Source organism: Melanerpes formicivorus, unplaced genomic scaffold (genome assembly GCF_026170545.1).
Source record: "Melanerpes formicivorus ecotype bairdi unplaced genomic scaffold, bMelFor1.0.p_v2 SCAF_25, whole genome shotgun sequence".
Lineage (NCBI taxonomy): Eukaryota > Metazoa > Chordata > Aves > Piciformes > Picidae > Melanerpes > Melanerpes formicivorus.
Genome location: NW_027142377.1, coordinates 7840139 through 7853536, shown reverse-complemented (window position 1 = coordinate 7853536; position 13398 = coordinate 7840139).

Sequence of the window (13398 nt, the reverse complement as noted above, 5' to 3'; positions counted from 1 at the left end):
TCCTTGCTCAGTAATCCTGGGATGTTTTGGTCAATTCACAGATGTGTCTGCATCTACTCAGGTATGTATATATCTCTGAATGTAATATCCTCTTAAACCAGCCTCATTACGCTGCAGTCTCTGTACCTCAGCACTGAATATGAGTGGAAAAGGCTCAGTGGTTTGGCACACACTTGTGATCTTTGACAATATAAACTGTAAGTATGATCCTCACTTCATGCAAATGATTCTCCCACTAGAAAAATCTATGAAAGCATTTCAATTTATGGCAAGAGATCATATTCCTTAGACTTCTTAAAACCTAGTCCTATTAAACAGATTTTTCACACCTAATGCACTAAGCAGACAACATAAAAGCAATGAAAATTCCTCTTGAATTGTTGACTGTTCTGGTTTGAATACTTCTGTGGATACTGAGGACATTACAGTGAATATATGTCACATCATCTTGACTGTGGTCCAAGCACCAGGAATTAGCAATAAAAGCAGCAGTAGTGCACTACCAAAAGTTAATGCCAGAGCTAAATGCTGGTTTCTTCCACATGTGCAGCAGGAGGTAAGGGGAAACACACACCAGACACTTTCAGTTTCCTCTGTATTACTGCTTTCATTCCACACAAGTAACTAGTGTGTGAGTGGTGACAATTAGCACAAGTGGAAAGAAACAGTTCATCAAAGGGCACTGGGAAATAACAAAGCTACCTCTCCTATAAATAATTAGGGTATCAAACAGCCACTTAAAGTCCAATTTGCCACTCATCCAAATCAAAGACTACAGACACTTTTGCAGCTTTTGCAACACACCTGCCATTTGTGACATCTCCACAGAGAAATTCTATTTAATTTACCCAAAGGCTTCTTCCCAGATGGCAGGGATTCTTTGGCATCCCACTCTGCAACATCCCTATTTTTGATTTCTGTCTTGGAAATTAGTTTTGTGGTTTGACCACACATATTTTCTAACTTCCTATTATTGACATGTGATCTGAGCTTGGCTAGAGCAAAGGGACATACTGCATGATACCTTATCAAGAAAACCTGCCCAGAAAATTACTTTGTACAGACTTGGTTTGACTGGTAAAGAAGGAGATCTAAATCAAAACATTTGACATACAGAGAAAAAGCCCTATGAGATGAACATGAAGGCAGGAAGAGAAATCGGATGTCTACTGTGATGGGACTGGTCCTGCATATGGTGTCATTTGTAGTTCTTTGGGACTTTGCAGAGCTGACAATCTGCACACCAATGGCAACTGAAAGAGCCTGTCATTCCAAGGGTCCCTTTGACACTCCCCGTAGAAAATGACAAGTTGCAGCACACAGTCCTGCTCAGGCTCTAGCTTATGAGCATAAAATAAGAGGCTGAGATGACACATGGGATTTGTTTATCCTGAAAGGGAGAAAAAGTGAGCACTGACATTTCTAACTCAACTCCTAACACAGTCTGCATCTCTTGGTGCTATGTTCAAATGATTGCACATTTATGTCACAGACATTCAGAAGAATTCATTAAGCTATGCATTGGCACGATTACAGTTATGTACACATCACAAGCAACCAAAATGGGACCATGACCTGTAAAGCCATTCCTTTCACAGCTGACCAACCTGGCTTTTTATTGCACTCATTCAAAACATCACACCACACAGACCTGACTTATGCAGCATCTGTGATGGAAGAACTGTGCCCTCTGAATCCAGCAGACTTAACTAGGACTTTTCAGGATGGCCTTTATTTTATAGTCTTGCTCAGATACCTTTGCATATGCACTTGCAAAAGAGCTAGTATGGCAAATACAGTCAGAGAAAGCAATAACCTGCTAGGAATCAAGTAGATTAAATCAATCTTGTGAAGAATTGGCATAGATAAATATGTAAGAAACAAGCAGCTAGAGCTAAAGATCAAACAGGATTCAATGCAGATCAGTATTTCTGAATGTATGTGGACTTCTAAAAATACAAAACACAACACAACTCTGGAATCCAACAGAAAACCAGCTTCACTTGTATTAATTTTACAAATATCAAAACATTCTTTTTCGCCAAAGCCTTCCTCTTTTCTTTCTTCCTTTCTTCCTCCTCTCCTCTCCTCCTCCTCTCCCTCTCCTCTCCCTCTCCTCTCACTCTCCTCTCTCTCTCCCTCTCCCGTCTGAACCTCTCCAAACCTCTCCTCTCCAAACCTCTCCTCCTAATTAAACTAAATTGTCATTCACTACAGGACTGAATGGAAATGATCAGACACTAGAAAGACTTCTGTACATATTGGATTGGATTCTACTGGAGTAGCTTGAAGCAAATGTTTATATAACCTTCCACTGAGTATATTTTCTTAGGGTGAATGAAAATAATAATTTCTTGGAGCAGAGGATGAAGAGAATCAGCCTTCCACAGAAACCATAACTGAGAACAATTTGATAACAGTGCAGAGTAGGCAGTACTATGGTATTTAAGTTTCACTAAAGACTTCTCTTCAAAAATTGCTTGCACCTTATATGCTTAAGACTGCTTATCCACTGGCTGCCTTCAACTGAGCATTTGGAAATGCTGGTTTCAACAGAAGTATTTTGATGCTGAAATCAGCATATTGAGAACCCAAGTTAGAGCTATTTTAGGCAGAAATCAAAACAACATCATCTCTAGTACCTCAAGATGTAATATAAGAGCTAGTTATTTCTCTCTCCCTCCTCAAGCACATATTAAATTATCAGTATCACCCAATCACATTTCAAAACTCCTTAACAATTTTCAAAATAGGTTCAATATTGGGCCATGACTGAAAATTTACTAGATAAAGGAAGCTCAAGAGAAGAAAGCATGTTATCTTCTGTACCATTAATTTCATCATCTCCATACAGAAAATAGACAGGTATCATGTGTTGAGCAATGAGGAGTAAAAAGTATGCTCTCTAAAGTTTCAAGGCTTGAAAAAGTGTAGAGGTTTTAGCATTCTTTCCTAAACCTAAAAATTTTTCATACTCTTCCCTTTCAGGCACATTTCAGTGTCCTTTCTCAGTTGTTAACATCAATCTACCCCTAACACAAATAAACCAGAAAGGAAATCAGTCAATCCCTTGACCAGAGCTTGCTGTCTTCCTCCACTGAAAAATTTCTAGCACTCTGTAATTTCTCACTGTGAGGGAGCCTAACACAGTGCCCTACTTTGGCTTATCAGAAGAAGGACATATTAGCAGTTGGGATGATTTGGATTGGTCAAAGACCAATGTTGGCAGCTGAATGGAAGAAACTTCCAGACCGCAGCAAAGATTTGAGAAATGAGAAAACATCATAGAAATCAGTTTAACTAAATACATTTCATTTTACCTAAGATTGGAGAACACCTGGTGCAAATGCCTCACTTTCTGTACACTTCTCGTAGAAATTCTCTTCAGAAAGGAAATGTGTGTTCACACACATTGAACTATGCATTCAGTGACTCCCAAACTCTGCTTTTTCATTTGGCTGTTACTGAGGGCATGCATAGTGCCCAGAGAAATGCCAACATCCATCACAGTGAATAAATTAATCTCTTCTCTGGCCAAAAGTGAATAGTTCTTGGTGTCTCACAAGCTGCCTTTTTTTTTTCCTTTGTTTTTTTTTTTCCCCCCAGACTTCACTCTTTAAACAGTGCAGTATTAGAGGAGACCCTGCAGTGTAATGCAGACACCATCCAGATCCTTGGGGAGTGAATAAAACAGGAGAGGTTTGGAACTGTGGGTGCCACGGGACATGACCACACAACAGATCCAGAGATTTATTCTTATTTTAACTAAATCTCATTTTCTCACCGGAATAATTCAGTCTGAATTGTCTTTTCTGACCTCATTTATTGTCCCAGTACAAAGCTACAGAAGGAATTGCATTCATTTGGTTTAATACACAAGAAGCAAAAGTCAAAGTGCTATCAGTCTAGTTTCATTCCACGTGTTTAAGATAACTTTTTGTATTGCCAAAAAAGCAGAAAGCCTTGATGTGTGGAGAGCTCATGATACTAAAATGGCATAGCAACAATACCTTTGTCTGGAGATAAGATCAAAGGTGGAAATGACTGACATGAGATGATACATCAACCAAATCAAGACCATGACTTGAAAAGGAAAATCATAACTTAACAGCCCTGAATCCACCACAGCTCTCCATGACTCATTTGAAGTGTGTGGAAGGACAAACTGTTTTTGACTAAACTGTTTTACTCTGCCAAATAATTATGTCTCATAAAAACTCTGAGCTATTCAACCCACAAAAAACCCCATCCATTACATTGTCTTTTCATTCAGATTTGGAACTGAAATAAACATAAGTTTGTCAGGATTTCTTCAAGATGGAAATTCTGAGGGAAGTTGCTCAACCCTTTCTGTCAGCTGTCATGAAAGATAAATGCTTTGAGCACAAGTATGCCAGGGCTTCCTCCATGCATATGAAACACGAAAACAATCATGGGTGCCATGGCTGCTGTCAGCTTGAGGATTGTCCTCCCACCAGACGCTGTCACAAAGCACCTATGTGACTTCTGCTGGACAGCTCCAGATGGCAAACAAGAAAAGAGGCAAAGGTGGTATTGGTGCTATGCTCACCGCATATCCACATACAGCCTTCTCCCAGAGAAAGCCACTTCCACTATTGCTAACTATGACAACACTGACAAAATTCCTCTGTTTCTGTAAGATCCCAAAATGGATGTTCAGCTTCCATAGTGTTAGCCTGAATTCTGCCAACAGGCTTTTAAAAGTCCAAATTACGCCTAAACATGCAGATCACAGAGTTTGTAATTTGCTCCTTTATTTTAGAGTAAGCAATACGTTTTTCAGTTATTTACTAGCAGTTCACAGTATCACAGTATCACAGTATCACAGTATAACTGAGGTTGGAAGAGACCTCGAGGATCATCGAGTCCAACCTATAAACACAGACCTCATGACTAGACAATGGCACCAATGTCCTCTTGAACACCTTACTAGCACATTTCTCAGTGGTGTCTCAAGTTGAAGCTCAGGTTGCACTTGCAAAACAGGAGCAAGGAGCAAAGCACGGGACCACTCTAATATTCTGGATAACACAGAGATACTCAGGTTAACACAACTATTCTGCTTAATGCCTGCTCACTATGTTTACACCCCAGACATCTCTCTCAAAGGGCAGGGCCTCAGCACAGCTGCTGGATTTTTCCTTATGTCAAGAGTCCTTCTTTTGGCAGTGTTCTGTAAGAGCAACTTTGCTTTGGACATTTCCAGAATAATGTCATCTCTTGTTGGCATCTATTCCTGCAGATGGCCACCACCCAAGTGCAAAGACTCTGCTGTTTCTATGTGATTAACAAGAAATCCTGCTATCAACCCGGATATTGTGATCATCGCTAATCACATCACATGAATCCAGGCCATTGCAGCATCCAGCCTGGAAACTGAGTTGCTATTAGTGACTGACCCAACTTCAGATATAACTTTTGGTCTCTAGTAGAAGTCCCAGGACTACTTTTTCAAAGGATTATTTCCTTTACACACCCACCTGCATGCTGAGAAACTAACTTTCCTTCCTATCAAAACCTGGGCTGGGCTCATAGCCTTCCAAATAAATAATTTCCGGGATCCCATTAATCATTTATTTTTCATCTTGGCTATAAATACTATCCCTCCCTGGTAATTTGAATCTGGATGACATGGAAATTTTGAATAGATTTTATTTCATGTTTGCTCAGCAAGTGTTCTGCCCATGGCTGGTAAGAAGATGAGTGAGTTTTTCCAAAGTAAAAGTTGCTACATACTCTTTTACTTATTTCAAATGTGCACATATGCTGATGGAAACCATCCACTTTCCCAGACAGACAGCTACCGAGTGTTTATCTTTCAATCACAGATGTCCAGTACACTGTAGCAGGACAGTCTACTAACATAACAAGTGACACTAATGACATTTCACTGTTTTTTCTAGATCTTCATGTTGAGGTGCCCTAAATAGCTCCAAGCCAAAGATTTCACATGAAAAATGCAAGATATACTTCAGCCTTACCATATTTTGCCAGCCTTGCAGCAGATGTTGCCAGATCCAAGAAAGGTGAGATATTTGGCATGCCTTTCTTTTCAGTGGAGCTTTTACTATTCAGCATTTCAAGAGTTTATTTCCTCTCTTACCTGTCATACTTGATGCTGATGGTATCAAGACTAGCGTCCCGTGTTCTGTGGCTAGGGACCCTCTTGAGTAAGAGAAGTTCAGCTCTACACCTAGGAAGCTCTAGGGCTGGTGACAGCTGTTTTGATTTCTGATGTTTTAATATGTAGCCTGTCTTTTCTCATGTAGACTGTTCAGGAACAGAGGGAGGCAGGGACAAGGGGTTGTAGGGTGCATTTTTTTCCCAGTTGAAACATAGATATTCTCTCTCTGGGAATTGCCTCGTTCAGCTTTAGCCAGTATCTGGATGCATATCCAGCAAGAAATCACTAGAACGGTTTATACAACTACCCCTACCCTCCAGGCAATGCAACAAATGACAGATTAAATCCTTGCCTTAGGAGAGAGAGCCACTATGGACTATTAACTATTAAAGTATTAAAATAGTTTTTTACACATTTCCTGTTTCCTTTCTCCCAAGCTGACATGAGGGCTCTGGAAGAAACATGTGACATTATCCTATACAAGAAATACACTCACAGTTCTATTATATTCCAAGGCTTGATTATATTCGGTTCCCATGATACAACCTTCCCTTCCTATCAAGGAGCCCAGACACACTATTTCTCATCTTCAGGAAACAAAAAATGATCTGGTAGAACACTAATTCCTTTGCTTTCTCTCTTCACAGCTCCTTCTCTGACACTGATACATTTTCACCATTATTTCTCCCAGTCACTTCTCAGTACACGTTACCCTATGTGTCCTATGTGTTCCCAGTTACACATGAATCTCTAGAAAATGTTTACAATTCCTGCAACAACTTATTAAAATCATATAAGCATCTGTGAGTGATTGTAATGTCCTTTGGTCCCATCTTTTGTCATTTCTGAAATATATTAATGTACTGATACTAGTACATACGAGTACAGCACATGCTTTATGAGCAGATCACGGTACTTGCTAGACATACCTTGCCATGGCTTTGTATTTCCCATAAGATGAAGAGTTTTCCAGTTCAACTATGAATACTACAAAGCTATTTCTTTCTTAGAAGGCAAGCAACCACTCCTTCTTATCAGGTACTTCACATTACACTAATGTTACTCCAACCTTTTGTCCTGAAAGGACAAAGCCTCCAATATGCCCTGAATCAGACAATGGAGCAGGAGACAGGAGGTCTGATTTTTCAGGAGATTGCCCACATTGCCCAGGCTCGTCTGAACATGCCCTGGGGTCCAAGTGGGCCAGGTGTGTGTGCCTTTGGCCATGTTTAGAGAAAACTGATTCTATAGGTTAAAGTATCAGGTTTCTATCTCTTATCTTTGTTGCCTCTGGCCATCATTGTCTCAGAAAATCTATAAATACTAGCCCAAAGAGTTGAGTTCTTTGCCTTGCCTTGTCCAAGATCTGGGAGAGAAGACATGAGCCTTATACTGCAAGCCTGAAAAGCCAAGCCTCGCTCACTTTGCAATAACATGCTGAAAAATAAAAGCCCAGAAACACACAGACACGTCTTGCTGGGCTGAAGGACAGACCCTGGAGAAGCCAAGACCCTGGGACAGTTTTGTCTCATTGGAAGAAGCAACGAGAACCACTGAGAAGATTGCAGCTGAAGAACCTCTCCATAACAGGTAAAGTACAAAGCTGGCAAGTCCCACAAGACTCGGCAGCAACCACTTTTCTACAAAGCTTTCAGCTACAAAGCCCTTGTAGATAAAAGTTTTCCCCATGTCTGTGCTACAGCAACCACCTGCAAAAGCCAAAAGAAAGTGAAACTGTACTCTTTCAGCTTTCACATGTTTAACATCATTTTGGTTTTGTTTAAATCCCCGCGCGTGCCACATGGTACCATAATCTGTGGATTATAAATGTAGCAACTGAATATACTGGACTAGAGAGCAATTTGCAGTGAGTAACCTAGTAAATATGATTTTTATAAGCATCTGTTAAAAGGTCTGCTGCCCTAGAGAATTCTAGAGCCCCCCACCTTGTGGGCAAAGCCAGCATGTTGCCTTTGTTTGAGTTTTTTTTCTTTACAGTTTAAATTACTGTTTGTTGTTTCTGTGGTTTTTGCTAATATGGTTTAAATTGTTACATGTTCCTGATGGTGAGCTATCTGTGCCACAAACAAAGAGTTTGAACCAGTAAATAGGTTTTATTAATATTTTGGCAGGATTTTAATTAAGTTATTAATATTTTAGTAATCATTTTACATATTAAGTATTAATAACCACAACAACTTTACACAGTCTAAAATTGTAAACCTGATTCTAATACCTGAGAGTTTGTCTGATTGGTCTCATTCAGAGGCTACAGTTAACTAATCTCTTTGCATTTATTACCTGCAATCCTTCACTGCCTAGCAGACTTGACTTCACCCTGAAGATGAGTAGAATTGTGAGTTTTCTCCACCAGGAAAAATTCCTCATGCTTTGGGCCAAATCCACTCCCCTTTGTGCTAGCAATTGTCTCTGAATTCTTACAATATTAACACCACAAACTAAACTATCCCTCTAGGACACTTCTGAAAGAAAAACATTCAGCTCATCTTTTTAGCTCCACCACAGTCATAGAAGCACATTCTGTTTGCAATAGAATCATAGAATCATAGAGTTGCTTAGACTGGAAAAGATCTCTAAGATCGTCAAGTCCAACCATCAATCTAACACCACCATGGGCATGTCATGAATTGCCTTGTTTGCACATTTTTTGATCACTTCCATAGATGGTGACTCCACATGAACTCCTTGGGCAGCCTATTCCAATGCCTGACCAAATAGACTCCAATAGATAACCTCTCTATACCAACAGGTTAAAAACAGATCCTGATGGATTGCTTCCTCATAGCTTTCCCATTTCTAGACTCAGTTCTGGGCTGCATCTGCTCCTTGCTAGTCCATTCTCCCTGCTTCACTCCATCATGTGGGAGGCTGGCAGGAGGAGCAGCTGATCAGATGGCCACAAGGCTACTGTGGCCATTACTACAGAAGGTGCAAGCCTGTCAGGTCCCATAGAGGCTGACACCACCAGGGGCAATGACAGTGCCTGAAAATGAAAAGTCATCTCATTCTGTCCCAAGGTTCCTATAACTTTTCCTGAGGTGATCCAGATGCTGCCATAGCTATTGTGTAGCTCCCCATGAGCCAGTTAACATCTCAACATGGTGCTTCAATGTTAAAGTCCCATCCCATGCCAAGATTGCATGAGCAGACTGTTGCACAAGCACAAGCTCTGTAACTCACACCCTGCTATGATATTTCAGCTTCAGCCATAGTCAGAGGTCACAAGCCATTATAAACAACCACCTTCCCTAGGGACCTGTCTCTTTCCTAGAATCCTTGTCAGAGCACCTTTTCAGTTAGGTCACATCAGTTCAGTATGGCCTGTCTGAACAGAAAGGCACAACTTCACATGGACTAGAGAAAAGATGAAGAGATGTTTAGGGGGTAGATAGTTCTGCTCATGACATCTTGGCATGATGCCAGGCTCCAGCATCATATCACAGCTCTTTGCTCAGGGCTGTGTAGACAGACTGGTCAGTTCATCAGAGAGTACTTGGCTACTGTCACTGTTTGCAAAGAGAAAGCAAAGTTTATGACTGGTAGCCACCATCTTTAAAAGACTCACTAATCCAGTTGTTAACACTCATGCTAGGATGCTGGCAGCACTGCCATGTGTTACACCAGGGCTACCGCTTGCTGAATCTTTTGCCAGTGTCATTCATGTTGCTTCTCCTGACATACCAGCTGTTGCTATCAGGCAGACATTTAGTGCTGGTCTGTCAGTTGTATGCTTGCATGGATATTATATATTGGCCTGACTGAGGCTGACTTCCATTCACAAAGCAGTTCAAAAGCCAAAGTTTGTGAGACATTTTATCACTAAAACTCTGCTGTCCATTATCCAAATTAGTTGTATAATGACTTCTCTCCCAGAGAACAGAGCTGGAGTATAAATCTGCTCAAAGCATCATCCAAACCCTGTGAATGGCTATCTGGCCTCTGAGCAACCTGGTTAACTCTGAAATGGATCCCACTTTGAATCTGACCTGCTTTGAGCAAGTTAGACCAGATGACTTCCAGAAGTTAAGCAGCAGTCAACACTATTCTGTGGTCTAGACAAATAGAGGCTAAGTTGCAAATTCCACTTTTATTTGTGGTTCCTAGCAAGCACACCCATTCCAGAGATATCAACAGTCCAAATAAAAGCACCAGGTTGGAAAAGATGGTGTCTTTCTAACCCTACAGGTTAGAATGCAACTTCTAGAGGATACTTCTACCTCCATTTGGAAAAGGAGATACAAGCTCATCTGCCTGTGCTCCAAGAACTATGCCCAAAGAAACCCTCTACTCTTAGGAGTTATGCAGAACTGCTTTTCCTGTTATCAGGACACAATACAAATAGCATGAACCTACTGACATAACTTTTGATTCCTACTCTCTTTAGATATTAGGAAAAAAAAAAATTCTCCTCTTCTTCTTCAACCTTCCCATATGTAAAGCAACCTTCCCATATGTAAAGCAGGAATAATTATGCCAGCAAAATACAACTTTTTGCTATCTATCAATACATAAGACTTTGAATTCTCTATTTGCTGCTGAGTAGATCTAAATGAGCATGAAGGCTCCCCACAATTTTCATTCAAAAGTCATCTTCAGAGTAGATGATATTTCAATGCCAACCTTTAAAACCTTTAACGGGAATTTTCATTTCAAATAGTCATCCAGCTCTGGAAGACCTTTTTTCTTTCCTTTTCTTTCCTTTTTTTTTTTTTTTTTTTTTTTTTTTTTTTTTTTTTTTTAATTAAAATAATGCCAAACATGTAACTTGTTGGTTTTCCTCAAATTTGGGTGTGGAAATCAGAAACTGACTGAAATAGAATTTTGTCCTGTCAATTTAGTCAAAAGTTATAAGAATCAGAATTTGATAATATGTGTTCTCACTTCATAAAAAGCCCAAATGACTTCAGTGGTATTTTCAGTAGAATAAAGAAAATAAACTGAAGCCCAGTATTGCTTATGTGTGGATTTTTCACCATACAATTTTGTTTGGTTTTAAACAGTTGTTATACATGTAAGGCATTTGATTGATTAATACTTACTTCCCAGCATCAAATGGTTATAATAAGCTTGTTCTTTTAACCTTGTTTGCTAGATGAAAAGTAAAATGAAAAAAAAAATACTCTTGTGACAGGACAAGGGGAAAGGCACAAATAGCATGGGATATCAAAGTCCACTGACATATTAAAGATGTACCAAAGAATGCGATAGAGCATATCTGCAGTCACTTGAAGATGCTTTGAGTGGGGATAATTTCCCTGAATTATTATGTGATAACATTCTTGATCACAGTACAAAATGATCAAAGTTAGGATTCAACTGGGACAGGAGAGCCAACCTAGAACCAGAAAAAGGATGTAGGCAATTAATTTGCAATTGACCTAAATTTCAGGTACAAGTTCATGGTCAAGTGAGAGCTTATTCTGCAGGTTTATACCACTCTGTTACCAACATCTCTATATGCCTAATTATTTGTTGCCAATTGAGAAACTCATGACAATGACTCATAAGACACCTTGCTCACAACTGACGCTAGGACACATACTGAGATACATTATTTCTTCTTGTACAATGAAAGAAATGAAGCTCTAATAGCCATGTCTGAAACATCAATATCAACAAAAGGGGTGAAGGTGGCAGAAGACTGAGAAGGAATTCTCCTAATTTAGAAAAAGCTGAAGTTTGCTTCACTATCTCTGAAATAATTTCCAGCATCATGCAGTAATGCTTAAAGTTTCTACAGTTTTCTTGTGCTGTGATTTCCCTTTCTTAACATGAAGGCTTTTTTTTATGTCAACAGATGTGCACAAAAATAAGCTGGAAAAAGAAAACACTTCAAGCTGGTTACCTTCAGTCCACTGCTTTGTAGGGAAAACCTACACTTTTGACTACACAAAACTGCTGACTCAGCATCTGGTGATCTGATTGGTGTCAATCCACCCATTTCTAAACAACTTTTAAATTGCGCAATCGGTATGATAGGCATTAGCAACAAAGTTTTGCATGCCAGAAACACTCAGGGGAGGATTCCTGCTCTAGAGGAGCAGTTCATCACCAATGAAAAGTCACAAAGTCAGATATTGCCTCCATTGAAATCAGTGAATTAGTGGGGCTATCACGTGGGGAAATTGTGACACAGGATCTCCCCTAAGAAATCTATATCTCAAGAAGAATAAGCAGCTGCTAGTTTGGCCTTTGGTCTCAACTTTATTGCCAAGCATATAAAAAGAAATGTTCCAATATTTTATTCCCTTTTTCCCCACAGCTGCTGACTCACCTTAACTTACTTCTACCACCACCCCTTTTTTCACTAGATATCCTGTAAAGCTCTACACAGATAACAGCCTGATCTATAAAGTGATAGAATCACCCCCTGGTAAACCAAGTGTCTTAAGAACAGGGTACCTAACAGAATCAGTCCAGATTTAGTGTATTGCACTTTCACAGGAGGAACTGGCAGTGCAAGACAGCAGCTGCACTAATGAAATCTTTAGCTACAACAGATGTAGGCTATGAAATGTAAAGGAAGGACACACTTGAATCTTTTTTCCTTTATTTTCTGTTATCTCTACCCTGCTTTTTATTGTTTAAATGACATTTCTGAATCATCAAGAGATTTTTGTGGTTGTCTAATGGCTGGAGCCTATTCCTACCACCCTTGAGTTTCACTGCAGGCATCTGGCATGAGCAACAGAGCTCTGGAAGAAGTCTTCTGAATTTGAGACCACCAAAGAGAAAACAGCTGTAAAAGAGACACAACTACAGCTTGAAGAGAGTGAAAAGGAAATATTATTAGTGGACATTTGTGAATTCCTTTTCTTTTGTCTGACTGCAAACCAATATCAAACCTAGTTAAATGATGGCGATTTCAAAGTTCAGCTTCAGCAAAACCAGTTTTTCCTTGGTTCCATTTACAACTGACCAGAATATTGAGAAAAGAGTAACTTACAAATGACTAATACAACAGAAGTAGTTGGTTCTTGTGAAATCATACGAAAGAGCCACTGGTTTGGGTGGACTTCTCTCCATTCTAAGCCAGAAGAGAAATTTCAGACACCTGGAAGTTGTCATGAGATGGAAATGCCATTGCTGGGACAAGTCAGAAATCATTCTTTAGAACATGGCCACTACACTACCCCGTAAGAAGGAATCCTGAGGAAGCAGACTGGTTCCCAGCCAGCTTCACAGACAGAGCATTGGCCACTGGGAAAGCAGCGCTTCACACCCAGTGGATT